Raw genomic sequence first — 26,170 nt, 5'->3', positions numbered from 1 at the left:
TTTGCAGTTTCCATCAAAAACATATTTGGATGTTGTTACATTTATATTCAAACTGTTGAACCTGCATTTACAAACTGCTTGTCAAAAATATTTTTGTGGAGATTCATTTATATATAAATCACAAAATACATTTGTGAATCCTTCTGTGCGCATTCATTAATATTGAGACTGATCTGACTCCATAGCTTAATGTCCTATTAGCAATTTCAGACTTTAACAGGCCTAAATAAATACTCTAAACACCTAAATATTCATCCCATTATTTTAACACATTTCTTTTACATCACATCTGTCACATTATTTACACAGAGGAGTGAGCTACTACTTCTGTGTCAGAAGAGGGAGCAGTGAGCTCAGAGATCTCACCCTGAACATTCATCAGAGGAGGTTTTCTGGTCGGTCTCCATGTGTTTTTGTGATTAATAAATAACAGAAGTAATTATCTCATAAACAGTATGAGGTTAATTCAATTATATTTTCATGCGTGTGACATCCAGTGCAGCAATGCAACACATCAAAATACCACATAGTAACCTTTTATTTTAACACACAAAAACTCTCACTCGCACTAACACTACTGAGGGTGGTCACTGTGATATAATGAAAATCTGGCTGTGCAGTTCGTGAGGGTAAATGAGTATTTAAATGAGACTTCTGGACTGAACATTGAACTTATCACCACCTCTGCACATAATAACAGAGGAATGGTGCCATCTGCTGGCTCTGCGCTGTAATGAGGTGCTACAGAGTGTGTTGGCCTGGCTGGAGTTTGTTTACCCACAAATGACATGATATTTTTACGATGGGCTTTATTGTTTTGGTCACTGGATTTAGCCTTTACATGCTCAGTGTTAATCACGGTCATAAAACCGTCCAAGCTCAAATATTGCTAAAACATGTTGTGGCTTGTGCACTTGTGTTTGTGTTTATCACTGTGTAAGTGTGTCACTGGATGCCTTTATTAAGTACAAGCGTTATTGGCAGCACAGTTTGTTCCTTTGGAGCTGGTTAAAGGTGTTGTGCAACAGTCTGTGAAATGATTAGTGACCGCCCCCCCCCGACAAGGACTATTAGAAGATGAGCCTGTGATAGAAAGGTCAGGAAGAGGTTATCAAAGGATATAAACACACTCCCTGTCACCTGTCTTTGTTAAACATTAGCATTGTGGTCATTTCCGCTGGTAGATGAAGGAAGGTTAACTGCCATATTGTTGTCTAAGATCTGTGCACACAGGGACACACACACACACACACACACACGCACACACACACACACACACACACACACACACACACACACACACACACACACACACACACACACACACACACACACACACACACACACACACAGCTGCCATGCTGAAGTCAGAGCCATGCAGCTCTCCACCCGGCTTCATCTATCTTCTCCCACGAAGGCTCTGCTCAGGTTCAAAGCCGTGGGGAGTGTTCGACTACCCTGACAGCTGCCTCTAGGCCAGGGTGTTGAATAATCAGCGCTGGGCTTATTGGTTTGGTTATGGCTCCTCAAATTTCCTGTCCTTCTGCCAGATAGCCATCTAGACGGCTTTTTACTGGAGCGCCGTGCAACAGAATGACATTTCAGGAAGGGGATGTAATACCCCTAGCTGCAAATATATTGTGTTTCTGCGTGTGCATTGCACTTGAATGCAATTTGTGATTTTTTTATTTGCTCAAGGCCAGATGCAAAAGCTTCGGTTCGCTGCGTAAATAGTTATGCGCTGCCTTACCCAAACCTGTTTACGCCTTGCTGTGTCTTCCCAGCACTGCTCTGCTCTCTCAATTACCTCCAGTGTGTGTACAAACCCTGCAGGGGCAGAGCAGCTGATCGGCTGAGATCATTTTACAAAGTCAGGAGTTTAAAAGCAACCTGCTTGTTCAGGTTATTCTCCCAACATAGAGAAACTATTATTAGTACCATTACACAGCCCCTTTCAAGTAAATGGTGGAACCACTTCGCTCAGTGAAAGGGAATCTTGGTGGATTATTGGGGAGTTCTTGAAGTAGAGAAATCTGCCGTTCCATCTCTGTGTTAGATTACCTGATGCTCAGGGGGGATTTGGGATGGACTGACATCAATCTCTTTGTCATTGTGAATTGAAGCCATTGTCCAAATGGGAATTTTGGGGGGGGGAAACGGCTCAGTTTGGGGTCTTATTGTTCCAGTATTGTTCGTGTACATGATGTAAACAGACACGAAGGAACATGGGGGCCCTGCTGACTCTCTCTCTCCCTTGTGTGAATGATGCCGTCCGCTACCGCAGCACACGGCACCGGGCATTCAATTAACTATAGTGTAAACCCATCCGCAGCAACAGTAAACACACAGAGAAAGTGTGCCGGGAGTGTGGTAATGTAGCATTAAAAGCGCAGAGACACACACCGGGCGGGTGGGAGTAGAGGTGGATGGGTCCAACAAACACAAGGCTTTCATCCAGGAGACCGCTGTTCGTGTCCCGTGAGTCACGTTACAATCAGCTGTTCGTTCTTGTCCCCAATGTTCAGTGTCATTTTCACTGTACCAACGTAGTAGTTTTATTCCCAAACATGTAGTTCTTTCCTAAACCTATCTATACTGGTTTTGTTGCATAAACCTAAAGTGACGCCAAGGGGAACTATAGTGGTTTTGATGCCGGAAATAAAGTGACACAAAGGGGCGTGACAAAGCGGCAATATGTGACGAGTTGGGATGAGAACGTGTTCCAGGTCTCCATGGTGGAGAGGAGGTCATGTGGCTCAGGTTCACAATCTTTCTATGATATTGTCAATCCTGATTTTCCATATTGTAATTTTGCTATTTTGATGTATTCTGTACACACCTCATCTATCGCAGTTTCTGCATTACCTTTTCCCTGTTTAAGGGTTCTTTTAGGGGGGAGTAAAGCCCCATAAGGCAAATTTGTGAGTTGAAAAATTACTTTTTTTTTTACGACACTGGGTGCGTTACGATCGCCTATAGTAGTTCCATGTGAAGTGCACTGCATAGGTTATTCAGCCATATTAAGTAAGATTCCAAAGCATATAGGGAGTAAAAATGCTCAGTTCAAAGGGAACTGGGAACTGTGTAGGGAAGAACTGAACATCGGCTCTGGGGTAGATATACTGCAGAGACGAGGAGATGATGAATGGCAGGTGACACACACACACACACACACCTACACACGACAAACTGTGGACATGGAGACAAGAGGAGAGGGGAACACAGGAAACACAAGGTACTGAATGAATGGCAAGATAGATAACCATTAACAGAGCTGAAATCCAAATACTGAAGGAGAATGTAACGCTTACAAAATGTAATCTTGTGCAGGGCTTAATGAGGAAAACTGTTTTTCCCATCATAACATTTCTACATTTCATTGGTTAGACTGACATCAATAGAATCCATCTGTCTGCTGATGTTTCCCAGACTCGTCTACAAGAAGTTGCACAAGACAATAAAGCAATTCAACAGGTTTTTCTTATCTCAGAGGAGCTTATGTGGAGTTCAGGTTTACCGAGCTTTTCTGAGGAGGTAGAGTTGAATGAATGAATGAAGTTGGCCAGCTTGAGACAGCATGTCATTCTCCCCAGGGCTAAAGGTAAAACCATGGATCAGCATTCATCTGATGCATAACAAACACATGCATAACAAGTTATTCTGACAGTTAAAGGTTACATCAGTGTGATTTATAAATCATTTCCAGTATTGCCTGCTTAATTATTGTTTAATCATCTTTCAACATGACCTGGAGCAGATCCTGTGGTGCACAACATTAATAATAACACAACAGCAGAGTTAAAGCAGCAGTGGGTAGAATTGGCGTAAATATAATTCTAAAAGTTATTTTTATAAAACGGTCACTATATCCTGACAGTAGTGTATGACAAGGTAATCCGAAAAAGATCATGTGCCTCCGGTGTCCTTCGGTGTCCTCCGGTGCTTCTAATGGCATCTGCAAGATTTCACAGACCGGAGGAAAACAACCAATCAGAGCTGAGCTGGAGCCTTGGCTTCTCTGAGCAGCTGTCAATCACTCGCCATCTCCGATCAAACGGTCAAACTAGGCAGCGCTGATTAAATATGAATCAATATTCTGTTACTGGAATGACTATTTCTCGCACAAAATGTTTTCAGAAACATCTCGTAGTGTACTGTTTAGCTGTAAAATTAGAAAGTTTGTGACCCGGCAGCCATCTAGAGATCAGTTGAGGAAATACCAAGCACCGCACATCAGCCCACATTTTTGAACAACAAATAAAGTGGCACTGAAACTTATTTACAATGGAAAGTGTACTGTGTTGATCTTGAGCAAATGCACATAATGTATATAGTGTAAATTTACACTTTTGTTGCAGGAAAAGGAGAAATTAACACAAAAAATGCCATTGAGAATACAATGATTTCTTTTGGTATTCCAAGTTGTCATACAGACTCAGTTGCACTCTGGATGATACACATCAGCAAAGCTCCGTGTATGTCATCACCAGGTAAACAAACAAACGAATCAGTAAATGGTGGTCAGTGTAAACTCCAAACATCCCCGGGACCTTACACGCTGCTGCCTCGCTCTCAGTTTCCCACATGCTTTCCTCTCCTGCACACACAGATTGTTTTCATTCCTTTTAGATTCATAATCGAACAAAGATTACCTTCTTTTGAATACATTTATGAGAAATCCTGCACAGTTCTCGACTTGTCTGCTGTTTCCTCCGCCTCCACATCCCTTTCAGATAAGTGCCGGCTTCCTGTATTGTTGTGCCGGCCTTCCAGGCAAGCAGCCACGGGGTCCCAGACCACTCTGCCAATTAGACTGCACACACGCAACCACACGGAGTAGAGAAAAGGGAGAGCGAGGGATGTTACAAAGACCCAGAAAGTGAAAACATGATGATTTTGTGATTTCTGCCACCATCATCACCACCACAAAAGACTTCTCAACATTTGCATGCCATGATATATTTGAATACATGCAGAGGCCTGTACTACAAAGCGAGTTAAACATACTCAGGGTATCTTCTCGTTATCTGGCTTCAGTAAACCTAACAAACAAGATCACGCTAAGTGGTCCTACGAAGGTGGTTATCAACTCGGTAAATCAAACCCAGGGTTTCTCAGTCTGGCTGTGAGCGCGCTCACATGAACGGGGCGGTGTTTGCGCGATATGACCAATCACAGACATGGACAAGTCCACAGACAGGCAGAGCGGCACATTTAACAAAGGAAGAGCAAACTATATTAGACAAATACGAAGAAGTTAAACACTTAATCCAGGCTAACAGTAACACAGTTGAAGCTGCCAAATGCAGGAAGAACAGCTGGCAAAAGAAAAAACTCCCGATGTATGAATGCGTAAATTAACAGACTTATTAATTTAACGGAATACTCAAAAATTAGATATAGTCGTCCAGATATTAAAAGCTTTTAGGAGATTAATGGATGAATGGATTACACTTTCTTTATGCCCTGTGGCCAATTGTTGGCGTCTATGACTATTTAAACCTTCTTTCACCTGCTTCCCCCCTCTGAGGCGATGTGAAATGGACTCAAGAGCAAGTAAAAAAATAAATATAAAAACATAATTCAAAGCGGTAAACACCCATAGCATAAATCCATCTGTCCTTCCTGTATTTGTTAGTTTAAACTGTGTTGTTTTTAGTCTGGATTTTGACTTAAACTTCTTCATATGTGTGTAATATTATCATACAATCACTGCACCGAGCTCTGATTGGTCAGTAGGCGGTGCTTTTATACGAGTTGATCTCTAATATGGAACATAACCTGCTCCGGAGCAGGTTAGCTGTTCAGCATCAGTTACCATGGCGATCTACCCCGGTAAGAAGTGAACCACCTTCGTAGGACGGAAAACCCAGGGTTAACCCTGAAGTTACCTCGCTAACGGCAAATCCTGCTTCGTAGTACAGGCCTCTGGAGTCCTGGTCTCACTTCCCTGAGGGAAGAGGATCTTTTGTGTCCATTTAGAGCGGTGCTTCCCATGCCATTAAAATCTTTATGTCATCTGAATTGTTTTGTTATTTGGTTGGCGTCTACCCAACTCCTTGTGCAGAGAAGATCGGAATCAATTGTGATAATGACAGTGCTGTGGCTGCAGTGAACACAGACAGCCAGACAGACAGACAGTGGCAGAACTAGATTTTGTGGCAGCGTTTGTTGATGGCAGTTATGGCGGCCTGCCCAAAGCGGAGCATGTGCACACACACTGCTCGAAAAACACTCTCACGGTGTCCTATATTATATGATAACAGGATCTTAGCTGCGTGTAATGTAGCAGAAGTGTCAGCACATGATATTAACACAGTAAACATCCACAGAAGCAAGGACATAATGTCTCTCACGCCAACCCTGTCTCCTACAAATTGATGTTCCCATACAATTAAACTGCATTCTCAGCAACGTTTCGATTTTCTCCCGGATTACGGCTGTAGTTTTAAACACATGGTTAAAGCTAGAGTTGCTAATTTTCCTCAAAAATATTTCTTGTTGTATTTCTTGAAACTCTCTTTATATCCTGCAATCAATGAATCAAAGGCTCTGACAAAAAAAAGAAAAAGTCTGGTATCTGTGTGACTGTCACAGGACTGTAATAAGCCCTTCCAGTCATTTCATTCGGGCCAAATGAAATGAAATTGGACAGGCTACCTGCCTGTCTACCTGCGTGTACTCTGCCTGTGAAATTGTGGGGGAGTGGCTTTGGAGGGACGCCTGAAGGGACGGACTGTCAGTGTTGCCGACATGGCAACTTTCTTGCTAGATTTAGGGACTTTTGGAGTTAGTGCTGCTAGCTACTTTCATTGGAAAAGAGTTGGCAAAACTGGGCTGAGTTTCTCGGTTGGATAATTTTTTTAATCTAGTGCAGTCTTGCTAATTTCTTAAGATTACAAATCCTAGCTTTAATGTTGTAAATTGAAAAAAAAAAAAAAAAAAATGCAACAAAACTACTTGGTTACATTTATTAAAAGATCATGGTTTGGCTTAAAATAGGTAGGCTATGTTTGTTACGTTATTTAATGGAACAGTGTCGCCGCCACTCTCTCGCTCTTGCTTCACCACTCACTTCCCACGTACACACACACTCTTCACGCTGACTCTGCTCCAAATGACATACACAACTCTTGCATTTTCGCGTCAGCCATCGTAGTTCTCATACACGCTTTGCACACAGGAGAACCTCATCACTAGATACCACCAGATCCTAGACACTGCTCCTTTAAGTTATGGATGTATTTTAAAATAAGTGAACATTGACTTTTGGTTTCACATGGGACACACACAGCAGTCAACTGGGTGAAAGTTCTCCTTTGTTCATTTGACCCACCCGTCTACCTGACCTCCTGACCTTCCCCCTCCGCGGACTTCCGTGAACCATGATTAGAAACGGATTTGTGATATGTCAAAAACAAACCTGATCCAGGAGAAAATAAATTGACTCGTCGAAACGTAATTGACAATACAGTTTCATTGTATGGGGTTAGGGTACATTTTAGGAGACCAGGCTGCTTACGCACATATGCACACATACTCATGTAGTGTACACAAATACAAGTAGTGAAGGCAATGTTAACACAGGGATTTACATGGCATGTGTCTCCTCTGTCAGTATTTATCTTGTTGTACTAGCAGAGGACAAGATGTCCCTTCAGGGTAACTGTCAGGTCTTAAGTTCAATGTCAGTGGCTGCTGCTGTCAAAGACTTCAGCCATTTCCACTTCCATCACCATTTCAGTTTTAAACCTTACGTCAGTGAAAACTTGACTGTCTTCATTCCTTAAAGCGCGCTTATCTTTGGCCGGGTTATACCGAGGTGACATCCTTTGTATCGTCCTGTTCTCACAACGTAACTCATGCCTCTGACCCCTCAAGCTCTTGCCTATAAACACCCATTTTCCCCTCCCTTCACCCCTCCTCCCGCAGCAAACCTTGACTCCTGCACCCCAGGGGCCACCCAATGTGAAAAGGCAGACACCCCACCCCCACATCTACTCGCCCATGACCCCCTAAGACCACAACAGGAACCACATTCTTTCCTTTGTGGCCGATCTTTCATCCTTCTCCACCGCCGGGGCACCAGAAATAACCTGCAAGGAGTATTGTCTGGCCAAAAAAACCTTTTGGCCTTTTGTTCGGGCCATGCCATGACGAGCTGATAAAGTAAACACACCGTGCTCCGTCTTTCTCACTTTCGTTCTGTGTGTCTCCACATGCCTCCGTCTGTGTGCCCTTCATTGGGTATGTGTGGGAGTGACAGGTAAAGGTGACCTAATGCATAGTTTCATCAAAGAAATGCCCTTTAACAAATCATGATGTGTTCATAGGTATGCTTAAGGAGTGTTGGTTAGTGCATCTTTCTCCAAGCTGAAACTGATATAATTGTGTGCATTGAACACACCTAGTTTCATGTTTTTTCTTATAGCAGTTTGCACATGGATATAGCATTCCCTTCAAAGAGGAGTGCTGCAACAGCTTTGATGCTCTTGGGACAATAAAAACTAAGCCTGGTAGCGATTTAAAAAAGTCAGGTATATGCAGCTGCCACTCCTGTTGACCCAGAGGCAGCAGTCAGGCAGAGTGAGACAGGATCTGACAGGACAAGACAGTACGAGGTGTGGTGTGTTTATCTTTTAATTAGGGTTCCTTCATTACACACGCACTTCCTGTATTACAGATAACCCCTTGTGGTAAACATTGTTTGCACTGTGTATTCATGGGCATGTATAAGGATGTGCCCTTTAAAGTACCAGTGTGCTGCATACATTTAAAGGAATAGTTAAACATTTGGGGAAATATGCCTAGGCCTATTCGCTTCGAGAGATAGATGAGAAGATCGATACCACTCTCTGGTCTTGAACAGGACTCGATTTGCTCTGGACTCGGTCTTGACCTGGTCTTGACTCCCTTAGGACTTGGTCTTGTCTCAGACTCGACTGACCAGGAAATAGCCTGACACATAACCATCCATAAAACTTTGGGGGGTGGGTTTGTATGGATTAAGCAAATGAGATATAGCCTGACCTGTTCATTAGTGTGCTGGTGGGAAAACTTTGTTGCTGTTGGACTAACTGTTTCCCCCTGTTTCCAGTCTTTGTGCTAAGCTAAGCTAACCTGATTGAGTGTCGAACTATTTCTTTAAGGTGCAAATAGTAAATGAAGAGGGAAGGTGACCTTTCCTAATTGAAAGAGCAGTTATAGGTTCTCTAGAGGTGTTTCCATTAATGTATTTTATGCACATCTTTAAGTATCGCATTAGAAAAGCTGTATGGAAACGGTAAATTCGATAAAACTTCCTCAATTGACCAAAAAACGTTTTACACTGACTTGAGGTGTTTTTGCAAAAGACTTGATGGACTAAATGGGATATGGAAACGCCTTTGTCGAATAAGTTCTGATGTAGCGAACATTTAACTCACATGACCTATGAGCCTATACCGCCAACTTCTGACGAAACTATGCTTTGCGTATCTAAGTTTATTCGCTCCAAACCAGTTGATGGAAATGCGCCTCATTTGCATTTCTAATTTGCAACATTACAAGAGTTTGCTTAAAATTCACAGTTTACAATTGAAAGGAAACACAACTACCTCATCTTTGTAACCAACCAATGTGTTGCAAAGTGATCTGAGGTCACAGGACTTACAAACAGGGATCTCACTCAATGACAAAATGAAAAAGTAAATACATAAACTGACCAGAATATTCACAGATAGGACAGACTGCCAACAAAAAAAGCTTGAAAAAGACTCAGTGATGATGCCAAATATTCAACAGCCGTTACACTTTCTCAGTATCTTATTTAAGCATCAGAGACAGTCAGGCATTTTAATTGTGTTTCTCATGATCAAGTATTAGCTTAATTGGGTTACTCTAACAGAGTTTGCATGTGTCAAACCCGGTTACTTGAGTGTGTGACTTAGAAAGACTTCTCTGTGCATTTTTATTGAACACAACCACCATTAGTGGAACAGAGACAGGGTGGCGGGCGGGGGAGGCATGCAGCCGGACAGATGGAAGGCAGAAACCTTACACCAATCTGTGGATGAGGGGGGAAGGACCTTTCTGAAATGTTTAAAGTAGAAGAACTTTTCTGATCAATAGTGATTCAACATGTTTACTTTCAATCCCTCATCATCAGTACTGTATTTATCATAAAAACAATCCTTGATAAGATCTTTGACCAACCAATGACAGTTTGAAGTTGGCAGTATGCAGGGAAACCTCCCTTCAGGATTTCACAAAAGAAGGAAGAGTGCTGTTTGTTTTTGCATGTCAGCTCACTCCCTCTTTCACAAACCCACAATTTCCATGTCAGCTCTGAGAGCTTTTCCCTGTCTGACACTCTCTGTTGGACAAACACCTACAGTAATCCAAAGGGCTTTATGCCAGTAACAAGATGGTGTTCAGGTAATTCCAAGCTAAATATACAGTGCAGTGTTAGCAGCAGGTCTAAGGAAAGTAACGTTCATCTACAAAAACAAGCTCTGTCACAAGTCTGGAGTCCATCCAATCAACGAATCATAGATAGAAACTGGCAAAGGAAAACACAGAAACTCCAATGTTTATCTAAACGTTCCTACTGAAAATGAAAAAATCCACCATCACTGTCATCCACTGTGGCTGCACTAATCAATATTTTTACATTAACAATGGCTTCGATGACTTTGTGTAATGTGAAAGGTGTCGGGCGTCCTGGTGAACCTACAAAAAATTATCACCCCGACATTGCAGATCGCCTCAACTCAACGGGCGTTTTAGCGTCTTTCAGCTGATTGTTTTGTTATAACTTTACTTTGTTCAGTATCACTGCTCTCCTTGACCTTGTTTCCAGCTGTAGCAGGCAGATGTTTTCAGCAAAAAAAATGCTCTGATAAACTCACTGTACACTACCTTCCCAGCACCAAGCAGAAAACAGACAAAGTTAGCAAATAGCTGGAGAACATAGAGGAGCATTTAGCAGCTAAAGAGACAGATATTTCCCTTGGGATTTGGTGGTGGAGACCAAAAACGGAGCTAAAAGCAGAGTGAATATTGGACCTGATTCATCAGGTAGCCAGAAACACAACTCCAACTGAATGCTAATGTTGCTCCATGTAAATAGGCAACTGCATGCTAACACATTCTCCATAACAACTTTAAAATGGGATCAATGCTGTGTTTACAGCTTGTTGCACTTCCCTCAACTATCCAAAAAAAATCAACAAATGCTGGTTTGAAGTCATTCTTTCCTTAAAGGGTGGATCCATCTGCGTTCTTTTCCGCAGTTTCCAGATGGAAATGCAGACTCGGCCGTTAGCAAAAAGCAGTAATGTAGGTTACCAGAGTAAGATAATCAATAAGGCTATGCATAATGTGAACGCTAGCACTAGCTGAGTCAACATTAGCTGTGCTAATTTTAAATAACTGAAGGGGTTAGTTTGGATTTTTTTAAGTGGGGTAGTATGTATACTCCCGCGTTCTGGGAGGTAAAATTACTGTTTTTGTGAATGTAGTCTGGTGGCTTTGATGAGAGCGATATAACTGCTTCAGCTCCCGGTTGGAAAGGGCGGTCTGACGGCAAGGCAAAGCAGCTGTGGAGGGGAGCAGAAGAAAAACGTATTTTAGCTACCTAAAAAAATCATTATCAGTTTAAGTGTATGCTATATTTAGCTATATATTTTTAGGCTTGGGAAAATAGCTTCTTTTTTTTACACTAAAACATACAGTACATACTTTGACCAAAATTGGAATTTTCGGATTTGAATACAGAAGGAACACCACTGGGAATCTGCAGAATGATATAAAAACTTTAAATATACACCAAGAGTTGAGACACACAACGTCACAACACCCGGTGCTGTATAGTTATTTTTGCTGCCTGTATCTGTACATCAACCTATATGCAGTTCTGACAGCTCACATCCTTATAGGATCACCTGCCACAGCAACCGTTTCAATGATTGGCCGCCCTCCAAAATCTGATGCATGGGAGGTATTTTTGCCTCACGTCCTGAACATGAAATCTTCTGAATAGGAGGAAGTTTCAAGTAAATATTTACATACGGATAAATGACAGATCAGAAAGCAGATCGACTCTGTTTATACATCCAAACAAAAAGTGTATACGCTGTTGTTGAACATCCAGCACATTCTGCCTTTATGTCACAGTGGCTGCAGTCTTTTTAAGTGGTGAGGCCGCGGGGAGAGCAAAGCACAGAAAGGCCATATGACACAGATTTTAAAGCACTTTGTGGCCGGTTTTGGCAGCTGGAAACACCACTATAGCTTCCATGGTATGCACCAGGGGAAGATAAAATGGAATGAAGAAAATGAAGGGAAAGAAGGAAATTGCTTTGAATGAAACCTCCCTCTTTTTCTGCAGGGAGTCTCTGTGTCTACCCAGAGCTGTTACGATGGCTCCATATGGGCTTAGATTGGTGAATATATGTTTGCCATGCGTCCCCAGCGGAGGATATTGGATAACAGGGAAGCTAAATCTGATAATCTCTACAACTCCACACAGGTCAAGCAGAACGTCTGGGACTGTGGAGTAAAATGTGAAAACCTAATTATGGCTCAATTCATGTGAAAAGTGAACCAATTTTAGAAACAAACACAAAGTTCCCTTTGATGCTGCAGAGGATTTGTGCTGCACAGATACTTTACACGTGAGGTTTTACTCAATCAACACTGAGAGCTTCCTTGCTCCTATCAGTAAACATATGATGAAAGAAGATAGTTGGAAACAGAAAGAGGTAATAGTGACTAATGCTGAAAAAAGAAACTGGAGCCTAAAGCTCATAAAGCTCCTTCCTCCTGCTCTCCTGACACCTAATCAATCTGTCCCTGACGTCCTGTTCTCTGCACAGGTCCACCCATGGACACGGGCCTTTTCACATGGTACCAGGTTATGTAACAGTTTGTTATAACACAGGGCCTGGATGTCATAAGCTGACAGCGTGATTTATCGGTATAGAAGTATTCATCAAACGCCCATGTGTTTAGCTGGCATCCCTAGAAAACAGCTGACCTCATGATTGTTCCTTGACATTTATTATGATTTAAAAAAGAAAATCAATGTTAAAGGTAGGATTGGTAGTTTTGTTTAACTACAATTTAGTTATATTGGTGATATTTATGATTTCGTGACGGGGTCAGAGTCGGCCACGTTGGAAGATATGTATCCCAGCGGTTTGGAGCTCAAGATTCCCTTACCTAAAAGAAGTTTATTCAAGTGTGCTATTAGTATACTTCTTTTAAACTTAAAATAAGAGAGTATGCTTTCAGTTTACTTTTTATGTACTTATCAGAGATATACTTACAAAATTATACTTAAGTATACTTAGCTTATACAGACAAGTACACAAACAAGTCTTAGTGTACTTGGCAAGTATACAGAAAAGTCCAAGTACACGTGGCTTATACTGAAAAGTTTACAGAAATGTATAAGTATATTTGGCTAAGTACTATAAGTTCACTTAAAGAAAACTTACAAGTATACCAGCAGTGTAATCTATTAAACTAGTAGTTACAAGATACAATTTGGATGTAAACCAGTTGTGTACTCAAAGTTTACTACTCTTACATTTAAAGTATACTGAAAAGTATACTTTTATAAACTAAAAAGTTGACCAATTTAGTTCGAAGAAGTATTCAAGTAGTACACTTACAAGTATACTACTGATACATTGATATTAGTGTACTTATTACTTGGGATTATACTTGAACTCTCTACAGATCTACAGGTCTCTACACTGGCTCCCTGTCTCTCAGAGAATTGATTTCAAAATACTCCTGCTGGTTTACAAAGCACTAAATGGTTTAGGGCCAAAATACATTTCTGATCTTCTGCTGTGTTATAAACCATCCAGACCTCTCAGGTCGTCTGGATCAGGTCTGCTTAGTGTCCCCAGAGTCAGAACTAAACATGCAGAAGCAGCGTTCAGTTTTTATGTACCAAATATTTTCAACAAGCTCCCAGAAACCTGCAGGACCGCTACAACTCTGAGTTCTTTTAAATCAAAGCTTAAAGCTTTCCTGTTTGCTGCTGCCTTTTATTAAACCAGATAATGATCTTATACTGCACTAGAGCTGTTACTCTTGTGTGTTATATACTCTATTTTAGCTTCGATCCTAGCTTTTATTTTTAGCTTGTTTTTATTTTCTAATATTTAATGTTTTTATGTTTTACTGTTTTAATTATGTCTTAATGTTCTTTTGCACTTTGTCGCAATGTTCTTGAATGTTTATGTAGAGCACTTTGAATTGCCCTGTTGCTGAAATGTGCTATACAAATAAAGCTGCCTTGCCTTGCCTTGAACTGAACTTAAATTTACTTCCTAACATAAACTTGAAGTATAGTGTTATAAAATGCTTTATAATGTGTTATGATTATTGTTATAAAGCAATAAGAAGTGCTTATAACTATAATTATACAGTGCTATAAGATGATTATAAGTATGTTTACAATGCATTATAGACATTGTGTCATAGAAAGTGCTACCAAAATGGGTTTCTTCTGATTCTGTTAATCGTCTCCAGATTTATCTTGTGACCCAGATCAGAAATCTTTGTCCTGCAGCTGTTGACCTGTGGTTTAGACTGACGTGTGTCATAGAAGGTCCTGTCTGTGTGCCGGTGTGTCTGGAAGCCAGCTTTTTGTTGCCCGCATGTGTTTTTTGTTTCAGTGTCTGGCAGTGGTACCAGTAAATGAGCTGGTGACTCGTATCTCACGCCTCGTGCCAAGATATGTTTTGCCTCCTGACTGTTTCTTCTCTCCTCCTTCGCCTCCTCTTGTTTTTCTCTCCACTGTGCCCATGTTTTCTTCTTTCATGTCCTTGTTTGTTTACATTCACATTGGATGGAAATCACAGACTGCAGGAGGATGCAGCCAGGAACAAGGCTGTTCTCTCATTTGTCTTCATCCTTTCCTTCCTCTCTTTTCCTCTTCGCTGAAATGCAGGCGGTCGGGCATGCTTGGGGTTTCCAAACTCGCGTCTGTGTTGGGGGTCCCTGGAGAGCAACCCTGCCATAATAGCCGGGTGGAGTGGGCTGGCGAGCGCAGGAGAGGGAAAATGAATAGCATGCTATGGGGCTTTCCAAACCCAAACTCCTTACAAGGCCTTTGTGGACTACATTGTGATGTATTTACTCGTATTTACCCCCGACTTACAAATCATCCAGCGTGTGTGATGAAGGACAAAGGTTGAAAAATGCTTTGTGGCTTTCTCACACAAAAATACTGCGGCCAGTGTCTTGTAACAGTGTAAATTTGCAGAAGAGAAGTTGTTTAAATCTTGGCTGTTTGTGTTACACTGCTGCACTCTTGGTTCAATCAACTCTACCCTATATTTCACAACTCATCCTCTCCCTGTTTCCTCTTTTTCTCAGAGAGAGAAGTGTGCACAACACATATATATATACGCCAACATGATGGAGTGCCTGTGGTATGCATGACACTGTGTATCTCTGTGTGTGTGTGTGTGTGTGCCTCACTCTTCATAGCAGCCTGTGGATTCTCGTGCAGAGGAGTAGACCACGGCACGGCTGTAAATCTTAAAGGGAAGCTGATAAATTGGAGCACCGGTGACAGTTCGACTTCCTCCCCTCTGCATGGACTTTGCTCCCTAATCTTGGGAAAGAAACCACGTGCCACGTGCTCCAGAGAGGACGGATCAGACAACTCAGTGACGGAATAAAGAGAAAATAAGAAGAGACCCCCCATCTCTGCTCCCTCCTCCGACACTCCTCCCATCCTTTAATCTCCCTGATTATGGGTCAAAGGAAGGGAGGAGCTATAAAAAGAACCAGAACAAGAGGAAATGTCCAAATCTCAGACAGGAGTGAAGAGCATAAACCGACTTGTACACTGAGTGACTCCTACACAGACGGCCGCATTGTTTGATCGCTGGAAGGCATGCACAGACTGTACACAAACAGTGCAGAAGCGGCCAGGGCGCACACTTGGAAAGCGCACACTGTACAAACATGGGAAGAGGCCTTTCTCTTTTGTCACAGACATGCAAACCTGCAGGCCTACAGCCCCATCTTTGCTTACCCATAAAGCTTTATTGTCCTCTTTCTCATTTACTCATATCTCTATGATGGCACACTGTACATTATAAAGACACCCATGCACTGTTTGCACCCAGTAGAGCTTCTACACAAAGGCCGACTTTGCTTGTGCTCGTCATCGAGACCGAGGATGTAAGGGGAAGTGAAAACATGAGACAGAAACAACAGTCGAGTCTTTACAAAGAAAGTTAAAGACTGCAGACAGATGAATGCATACATACAGTAAGCCTCCCTAGCTCGCTCTCTTTGTCAGTAACAGGTGTAACCTTTCCCCCTCTCTGAAGTAGTGATTTTAAAGAGGACCTATTGTGTTTCTGTGCTTTTCTCTTTCCTTTAGTGTGTTATATAATTTTGTGTGCATGTAAAAGGTCTGCAAAGTTACAAAGCCCAAAGTCCACACCAAAGGGAGTTACTCTCCCTCACAGAAACACTGCTCCTGAACTGCCTGAAACACCTTGTTTGAAGTTTCACTTTTTCTTCTTCTTGGTGATGTCACCAAGTAACACATTTACATAATACCTAAGCTAAGCAGGTATTATGCAAAATAATGCCTAACGGCAGATATTATGCAAATGTGTCACGCTCTCAAACAAAGCTAGTTAGAGTGGAGCTGGAGCAGAGGCCGAAGAGTTTGGTTCGGTTGACCAATCACAACAGTGGTCCAGCTGACCAATCAGAGCAGACTGGGCTTGGACAACACATTCTCACTCCCAACTCCAACTCCCAATACCATTGCTTGGTCAGTACCCCACAGCATCAGAGACTGACGCACGAGGTACCCCTCTTGCGTTACTTTTGGAAGGACCAGAAACAGCGTGTCAATACACACTCGTTACATGCATAGTGTCCTTTCAAAATAAACTTCCGTTTTCACAGGAAGTTAGGTTTAGGCAACGCAACCACTTAGTCAGGATTAGGAAACGGTCGTGGTTGATGTTAACTTCACTGACTAGCAACTCACGGGGCTGACGATACCGACGAGTCGTGAATAATATCATTAATAATACTAGGTCACTTGCTCCGACGTCAAATAACACAATTGGATTTACATTGGAGTTAGTTGAAAGCCCAGTACGTCAGATACTGTTGCTAAAGCACGCCTCTGTGCATCGGTTTCCGATGCTAAGGGGCACCTACCAAACAGCGGCATTTGACGAGTTTGGAGTGAGAACGGGGCAGCTTGGAGGGCATTTCAGACAGAGTGAAAAGAGCTACAGCACAGCAGGTATGAGAAAAAAAAGTTTTTTGAACATTAAAGCATGTAAACATGTTCTAGTAGAAGCCCAAAATACAACTATGCACCTGAAAATAATAGGTCCGGATGACTTTGCTTGGCTGAGAAAAGTAAAATGAGTACAAACACGATGTACTACGTCTACAGAGATAAAGGCTGCTGATGCTTTACCAAGGATTTTCTAAGCACTCTAATTTTCTCTCTTCCCAGCGAGATCAAACGGGACTATCTGTGCCTATCCTTGACAGAGACCCACACCAAAGCAGCAACACTGGCTCACACAGATTAGTAATCTGTCAGTACTCGGTGGGAACCTGAAACACTGAAACCAGCCGCATCAAGAATATCTTCTCCCACAGGATTTGAGGGCATTCCAAGATCCTGTTTGTTCCTCCTCCCCTCCGATTTTGGGAAACAAAACATTCATCATACTGAATCCATTCATTGCACAACTCCAGTCGCTTAATGAGCACTTTGCTGAATAAAATACGAGACTTGCTATAATTGTTTTACAGGAAAAAGAGAAATGTGGTTCCAATCAAAGAATAATGCCAAATATCTGATGAGCTGCATTATGAAATTCATTTTGGCAAGACACATTTTAACAGTTTGTGAGTCTTACAATATTGAAAATGGGCTTCCTCTTCAAAATGCGGAACCAAGAATTTCATCCATGATTATATTCCATAATTTGTGTGTGGCTGCCAGCCCATTTTAGATCTGATTTTAAAATGTAATATGTGTTTCTCTTAGGATCGTCCTTTGTGTCCCAAGTTTTCGACAGTATGTAGCTAGAAACCGATGGTTTATAAAAAGATGGATATTTTTGTTATTTGCAAACCAAAATATACAATTGCTTTGTTCTGGAAAAATTCCCCAAAACCGTCTCTTGACAAGGGGCTAAAAGGACATTCAAGCACACTATCTATGGAAACATGTAGCATTAAAGGTGCAATGTGTAAGATATGGCCTGAATTTTAGATTAAAACATTTAAAAAAAATGAACTAAAATTATCAACAGATTGTGAAGTTACAGTGTTGATATGTCAAAGACGTCTATGTATTGTGTTGCAGAGATATCTACTGAAATGAGCATGCTAACCAGCTAGCCCCGGCCTGTCCTGTCTTGTTATACTACTTGTACCTCAAGAGGCGATAATGAATCATTGTAACGTCCAGTCTGTCCTCATGAGAGGACGAAGATGTAGAGCTGCCTCGAGGGCTTGTCAATAATACATCCATGGTCCGTGTGCGTTTCAATTTTGTATCAACAAACCAGCGCTCCACTAGCTCGCTGTGACTCTTAGTGCTGGGGTTTGGGCTGGCTGAATTCCAGTTGCCGCGGCCGCTGACTGGGCGTCCGTCTCCTGGAGCTGCCGAGTGCCTACCGCTCTCCTCCCAGCGGGGTAGTCTCCTGGACGCGGGGGAAGACGAGATGAAGGTGCGGGTCGTTTTCTCATTTCTGCCACTTTGGATTTAGTCCAATAAACAAACTATTTATTAGAACAGATGACTGATACAATTTAGATTGTATGGACCCAGTAGTAGAGGTGATATGCTGCCCCCTATTTGTTTGGAACAGGCGGCTACATGTTATACATTGCACCTTTAAAGGGAAAAAAAATCAAGGACTTTTAAAAAATGTGGGGACCATTCATGAATTTCTTGAATGGTAAAAATGTACTAATATTCCCCTTTAAATTACATGTTGTTTTTGAGCATTTGAAGTGTCCTCTAGCTGTGTTTGTTGATCAGTCACAAACCTACCAACATGTTTATCCAGGGACTTAATTTGAACCTAATTACCATTTTCATGTTCATTTGCTGTCCGCCCGGCGGCTAATGTCTGTTGTGATAACATCGGCGTCTGCTGCCTCCTCGTCTGCCCATGTTTACAGATGTGTGACCGAAGGCAGGCGCCTTTCCTGTACGCACCCACAGGACCCAGCTGGAGGGCGGTAGAGTAGATCTGATGGACGTCAGAATTTATTATTCTCACTACTCCGATTGTGTAATCTACACAACACACCGCTACAGAGCTGTATAGTCCATAGGTTACCTGCTGCAAGTTCATTTCAAGTCATGTACACAGAAGCTGTTTGAGGCAGCCCTTTGTGTGTGTTGGTCTGCGTAATGAATTACTTGATGGCTGCAGAGGAGGTCCTCTGCTCTGTTTGAAGTCTCTCAGAAGAAGGATTTTGTAAATGGTATCTGAGAATAAGAGCAGAGATACAATGTACAAGTCATTTCAGAGACACCTGACAACACAAACAGTGAGGAAAAAGCATGCAGCAGCCCATGTATGCAGAATTTTTTGGCCAATTCAAACAAGACAATTTCATTTAAAAGATGTACTGTATATTACTTTGTCTTTTACAATGTGTTACTGTTACTGTTACTGGTGCATTCTGGTCAGATTTAATTCTTTTTTTATATATAAAAACAACATATAACAAGACAACAAGAAAAAAGGAGTCTTAAAAAGGGGGGGAGGGGCTGTCTAAAAATCAAAGTCAATGTGGTAGCTATATTATAAGCAGGTTAAGAGGCTATGTCAGTCCTGTATACACAAAAATAACACTGTTTAAGAAACTTTCACCAGCTAAAATCTTGCCTAGGGCACCAGAATTGGTCAGGGCTGCATGGCTCTGGATCTTTATGATCACTATCCCATCCTGCCATATGCACCCATTTGTGATTTATTTTGTTTTTGTCATTCACCTCAACTCAGAGCTCAAAGTTCCTCAGGGAGCAGGTGCAGGTTGTAAAGGTCAAGGTCGACGGTTCTAGTTGCTGTGTCTTAAATTGTGATAATTGCCATGTGTCTGTCCTGTCTGGAATATTTTGTTAACAAACGCAGACTTTGAAAATGTTATTTTCTTTTTACCCATTGAAACCTGTTCCTCCAGTGTATTCATTTTTAGTTTATTATTATTAGTGAAAAAGGAAAAAAAACATAAATTCTGCAGAAAAGGTTTTGAAACTCCTAAGGGATTAACATAACATAATAACATAATGAGATAAATAAGATGCCATGGAGACAACACCATGATCTACGGAGCCACCCTAGACCCCTAAGAGAACATTTTTATTAATTCGTGCCCTCAAGTTAGTATCTCGTACTCTTGAGTTAGGTAACTCGTTCCCTCGAGTTAGCTAACTTGTTCCCTTGAGTTAGTAACTCGAGGGAACGTGTTACTTCATAGAGCACTTCTTCCAATCTTTCCTGACAGTCAACGCATTGCTGATGTACAGAGCCCCCCTAAATGATGTACTTTGGTAAAGTTGGAAAGATATTGACAGATTCAAACTTCCTGGATCAGTAACTCATAACAGAAATGTTGTTAAAACACAAACAACGGCTCTTTCTAACCGTAGTAAGGTAGACAACAAGCTACAACCTCATTTCAATCAAAACGAGGCAACCTTCAAGCTGTACACATTACATTGGTCTTGCAGCTGGCTGTCAGATGACTGGTCAGGGACCGTCTACAAAGTGCAACGCCGAAAAGAGATGCTATAAAAAAGATTCCATAACTTCACTATTATACAGTGTAGTACCATCAAAATTACTTCACACATCAATGGTCTCCTCATAGTTGTACTACAACACTTAGTTTGGAAAAATATGCTTTTGCATAATTTTGGGGAATTTTTAAGGGGAACAATATTCAATAACTTCACTTTTATAAAGTGTAGTAACATCAAAATGTCTTAATTAGTTTGATAAGTATAGTCAGGAAGAGACCATTGATGTGTGAAGTGATTTTGGTGGTACTACACTGCATAATACTGAAGTTATTGAATATTTGTCCCATAAAAAATCGAAAGAATATTTTTCTCTTTTCGGCGTTGCACTTTGTAGACGGTCCCTGACCACTTGTCTGACAGCCAGCTGCGCATACAGACCATAAAAAATTAAAATTTTCTCCAAAGGGTCTGGGGGGCTGTAATGATCACTAAAACTTAAACTTTAATTTAACTTATTATAATAATAAATAGTATTATCTTACAAATGCTAGTAAGCAATTCACTTTAAACCGATTGATGCTGTCAAACCCGGGGTCACCTCACATCCATTATCACCCCAGGTGGTAGTTGCACCAATTCAGCCTCTATTAACCATGACCAAGGCAAGACTCCTGAAATGACAACCCCCCACCACTACCTTTCTACTCAAGGTCAAAGGTAAACAGGCAGGCTGCAGCTGTGCCTCCTGATTTCAGTTTGCTTGCAGCTTAAGTGTCCTGACTCAACCCTGTCTGTCTGTCTGCTTTGGTCACTCTCGTCAAGTCGTAAAAAAACAAAAATCTCAGCGATTTAAACTGTCAGGGCAGCTGACCTGAAGCCAGATTATAAATCAAGGTTTTTATACAGAACACTGATACAGATCTGTTTACTCTGCCTTTGCGTTTTCCAGGGATTTAACCCTGTGCACAAAGGGTTATTTGAGTTGCTGCATTACAAATGAAGCTGTTGCATAAGGGCGATTATTTGCTAACAGACAGATGAATGCCATATTTGTCACAGAACAGCTCCGTTCATTTGTTTTTCAGGAAGTGTTCATTAGTTTCTGCACATATTCACTATGCGGTCGATTTTTCGCCTTGATTCATGAGCAACAGCCGCTCTGGATTCGCACCAGGAGGAAAGCACTCGCAGGCAGCAATAGTCGACCCAGATGTGACTGATGTGATGGATGGATGTGGACCAGCCGATGCAACAACATGTCTATTTCAGTCCCCCCATTGTTTGGCACTCAGTCATCACTGTGTATGTAGCAAGTCAACAGGCAGTCTCCTGTGTGTGCTACCCTTTTGCTCACAAAAGAAAAAGGATTCATAGAATAAAAAAAAGGGGGGCATGTGTTTCCTCTCTCAGCACGTGTCCTTCCACCGAGTAAAACTGCCCTTCTCCCACTTTCCTCTCTCTCTCCTATTCTATAGTGGTACGCACGCAGAATGGGAAATGTTTGGGCGGCATGGCAACACATTTCCAAAATGGAATAAATGCTTGGCAGCGTACGCGTTGTCAAATAGTCTGTGGCCCTACGGCACTCCTTTTTCTTGTAATAGGAGAGTATACTTAGCAGGGCTGGCAGCATCAGTCCTTTGAGAAACACTTGATTTGAGTTGCTGTGAACACCGCAAAGCACATCAACGCCAAACAATGTTGCCATCTGCCTCCCATAAACCCGAGCAAGATTTACGAGCAGCGTCGCAACGTGAATTTCTTGGTATTCCGTAGGTTTATCTCGGTCAAGTCAACAACACGTACTGTTCAGGTGACCATCACACTATGTTCCTCAGCTGCGAGGAAAACACTGCTCTCTCTCTGTGGAGACGTTTTGCATCAGAACTACAGTAATAGATGATTATAGATGACACTAGATCCTTATTCACAACAGGATATACATATAACTGTAATTAAAAAAAACTCCTCGAGAGATTTCAACTCATTATGGGATTCCATGTCTGATTCCTGCAAGAATAACTCTTCAAGAGATGTGAGCTTTTCTTCCATTAAACTGGGAGCATAGTGGCTTTAACATATGTGATTTGCTTATGTAATGTTTGAATCATCTAAAAAAAAAAAAAAGGAAGAAAAAAAGCCAGGCTTGTAACTACAGGGATTTCCAGGTACTCTTGGGTGGCAGGCATATAACAAAACCAGTCATTACAGCGTGTTATGAAGATGTAAATTGCACCGAGATGCAGAGGTGGAGGGGAGGGCGAAGCATTCATGGGACGGGAACCATGGTGATAAAGTGTTGGGTTGCACTCTGTCACCTTTGCGTAGTCAATCGGTGACATGTGACACTGCCGGCCACCTGTCTAACTACGATAGGTGTCTGCTAACACACGCACGTACTAACAAGCACAAATGTAGACCCAGATAAACGCAGCTGTCCTGGACAGGATGATTAACTTGACCAACCTAGAGCACAAAATGTACCCTCAGTAAACTGGAGGAGCGGTTCTCGGCATTTTTGTCTCATGACTCCAATAAAGCAATGCTTATTGCTTATAATTGAGCTTATTGTTGAGCAACTTTCATCCAAGTATATTGCTTCATTTTTCAACCGACTTTCTTTTTCTTTTGTTTATTCTTTTGCTTCCTATCAATATTTATTCATTCATTACATTTTCTGTGCTCTATTCTTACACAGTATATCTAACATACTGTTTACTCACACAGATGAACATATATTTAAGAGTTGTAATCTCTGAACCCTGAAACTTCCATAAAAACTCCCTGATAGAGGCTAATGTACTGGCATGTAGTGGAAAACTATGCGTCATGACTTAAGAGCTAAACGTATCATTAATGGGGTACTTCTGAATGCATTGATTACCAACATATTATTTGCCATTATTTTAAGGTGCTAAATGCGAGATTGGGAGCATTTCTATTGCCTCTGCACGGCTCTCAACATGGTGAGAGCTGAGTCGCATGCTTGTAGCCAATGATGCTAACAGCGCTAACAGTGAAAACAACGGCAAACACTGCTGACAGAGCTAACCCCACAAATCCCACCAGAGCAGTGGCGGAGTGCGGCCTGCGGTGAACTGCCATGTAACGTCTATGGAAAGCTGTGACAGCTGCTCCCGAGCTCAGCGAGCTGCAGCCGTTTGATTCCGTTGGTGAAGTGCAGCCCAACAAAAGTTGGGAAAAGTTTTACTTTTAGCGGCAAAGTGCGGCCAGAGAGGACCCGCAGCCAATCGGTTACTATATCCTGTGACTCCTGTTACATGTTGACCTATGTTACAAAATAATTTCTTCCGGACGGCGGGACGGCGTTATCAGTTGTAACCACCATATGACAGCAGTGCAACGTGCACTAAGAGCATGTGCGACCAGCCCGGCTATGTCAACAAAGCACAGAGCAGCTCTGATTACAACACACACAGAGGGAGAGAGACTTCATTCTCTGCTCAGGTAGACATTACTCTTCTATATCTTTACATAGACAATATTTGTTTGCTGCTACATTAATGATCTGGATATTGTACAGAGTATCTTTAAAATTAAGCATTTCTTTGTAATATTCAATGATAATTACTTAACCACACATTAAAACACATGGTAACTAACAAAAATGTTTGAATTCTCTCAGTTAACAAGGTGATCATTGCACACATGCACACAACGAACAGCAACAGAGAAGCAAATAGTGCACGCACTAGGAAGTGTTCATGTAGATCAACGTGGTCTATGTATTTTTGATATTTAAAAACAAAACTTACTACATAAGTTACGATATTATACCATTGTAATCATGTTACTTTTATATATTTTTATACATTTTTGTACTGGCTCTTTATTTGCTCTGCTTAGGCTCGCTTGCAGTATACACAATGTCTCATCTACCCTGTTGTTCAACCAGAGGACAACAAGAGGAGGCTTTAGAGGCATCAAATGTATCAGTATTCATAAGAAACATTCCTCTGAAGCTAAGATACAAGCATGATTCCCACCCAGCTGCAGCAACATAAACACTAGATCACAACTTTAAAGGCTGAGAAAAAGTCACGTCATTATTCTGACCCCCTTTTGAAGTTGTCAGAGTTCAAGTGATTTTTGCTGACGGCGTAAAAAACACAGCTCGCCTTGAAAACGCCGCTAATGTTTTCTCACATGTAATCGAGGCTGTGTGCATTCCAAGGCGCTGTGAATTTGACTAACGTGGCCTTTCCTGCCCCCATCTCTCCAATGTCTACATTTGCCAGCCGCAAATACAATGCTTCCTATTTATAGCACTTTTACCTCAGATATTAACTCTCTCCCCCGCTTAGCCCGCCACTTCCTGTTAGAGAGGAAACGTGTGTGTGTGTGTGTTTGTGTGTGTGTGTGGTTCACTGACCTTTGGGAGCAGCGTGCAACCAGACTGCTGTTGTTGATGGCAACGGGATTTTGTGTTTCCAGCCTTTTTGTGTCAAGATAAAAGAAGCGAGGCGTGAGCAGATGTCCGAGCCTGTTTTCCATCCTCTGTATTTGAACCCTCTGTCCTTCTTTTCATCAAATCATCCCTATTCTTGCAACATCTACGGACGACGGAGAGGAAAACTCTCACCTATTGGGAATGAAATAGTGACAGTTAATGTCATTTTCTGCATATGCAAGCCAAGCACACTCAGTATTCATTCCAGGGCCTTTGAATGTGTGCGCTGTACGTGTTTGTGTTTGTGTAAGCCAACACCTCAGGGTTGAGATGTCGGAGTTCACCTTCCTTCAAGGCCATGATCGAAGGAAAAGCTGCGACTGGCTGGAACATCCTGTTTTGGACGTAAACACTGTTATGCAACCAGGGCTTTCCTCCCTGTGTTTGGAAAAACAATCCGTCCTATGACTTTATGTCAGCGATCAGCCTCCCCGGTGGCCAATGATAATGACGACACAAGCCTTCAATACCGTTTAAAGAGAGAGAGAGAGACTTCTAAAGATATTATAAAAAGGTGGCAGGTGCATTGAGTTTGTTTCAGTGTTGACTTGGACAGACATAAGAGAGACATGATAGGAAATCCCAGGGAGGAACACACTTCTGTCTGTCTGCCTTCGCAGGTCCCGGGTCTCTGACATCATCTCCTCTGGTCAATGCTGGGTTACAGGCCAGGGATATTCCATGTCTAGACTTCCTGCCATTTTGTTTGGGGCTGGTGTGAAACATAAAGGCATTACACAGATGTTTACTTACTGTCTTCATCAAGAGCTATGAATGGCTTAGGTCTTAGGTAGGGCAGTCAAAATTAACACGATAACGCGTTAACGCTAAGTTGTTTTATTGCCACTAATTTTTTTCTCGAATTAATGCAACTTGTGATTTTTAAGGTTGTAGCAGACTCAGTTTTAAAAGGTAGCTTGAAGATACTGGCA

The 26,170-nt window shown here is 41.8% G+C and overlaps 1 long non-coding RNA gene across 2 annotated transcripts; it reads right to left on the bottom strand.

The window, feature by feature from the left end:
* Nucleotides 1-1,047: 1,047 nt before the first annotated feature.
* LOC141773950 (uncharacterized) lies at nt 1,048-26,170 on the bottom strand. Of its 2 annotated transcripts, XR_012595211.1 has the most exons (4): nt 25,161-26,170; nt 19,356-19,507; nt 19,103-19,265; nt 1,048-4,813 (listed from the first exon to the last, which is right to left on the bottom strand). It is a non-coding gene; the product is annotated as an uncharacterized LOC141773950 (long non-coding RNA). The 2 variants fall into 2 exon arrangements; XR_012595210.1 differs by having other exon boundaries at nt 19,103-19,507.

Source organism: Sebastes fasciatus, chromosome 9 (genome assembly GCF_043250625.1).
Source record: "Sebastes fasciatus isolate fSebFas1 chromosome 9, fSebFas1.pri, whole genome shotgun sequence".
NCBI lineage: Eukaryota > Metazoa > Chordata > Actinopteri > Perciformes > Sebastidae > Sebastes > Sebastes fasciatus.
Note: the sequence above shows the minus strand (reverse complement) of the source record. Positions and strands in the feature narration are given on the sequence as shown.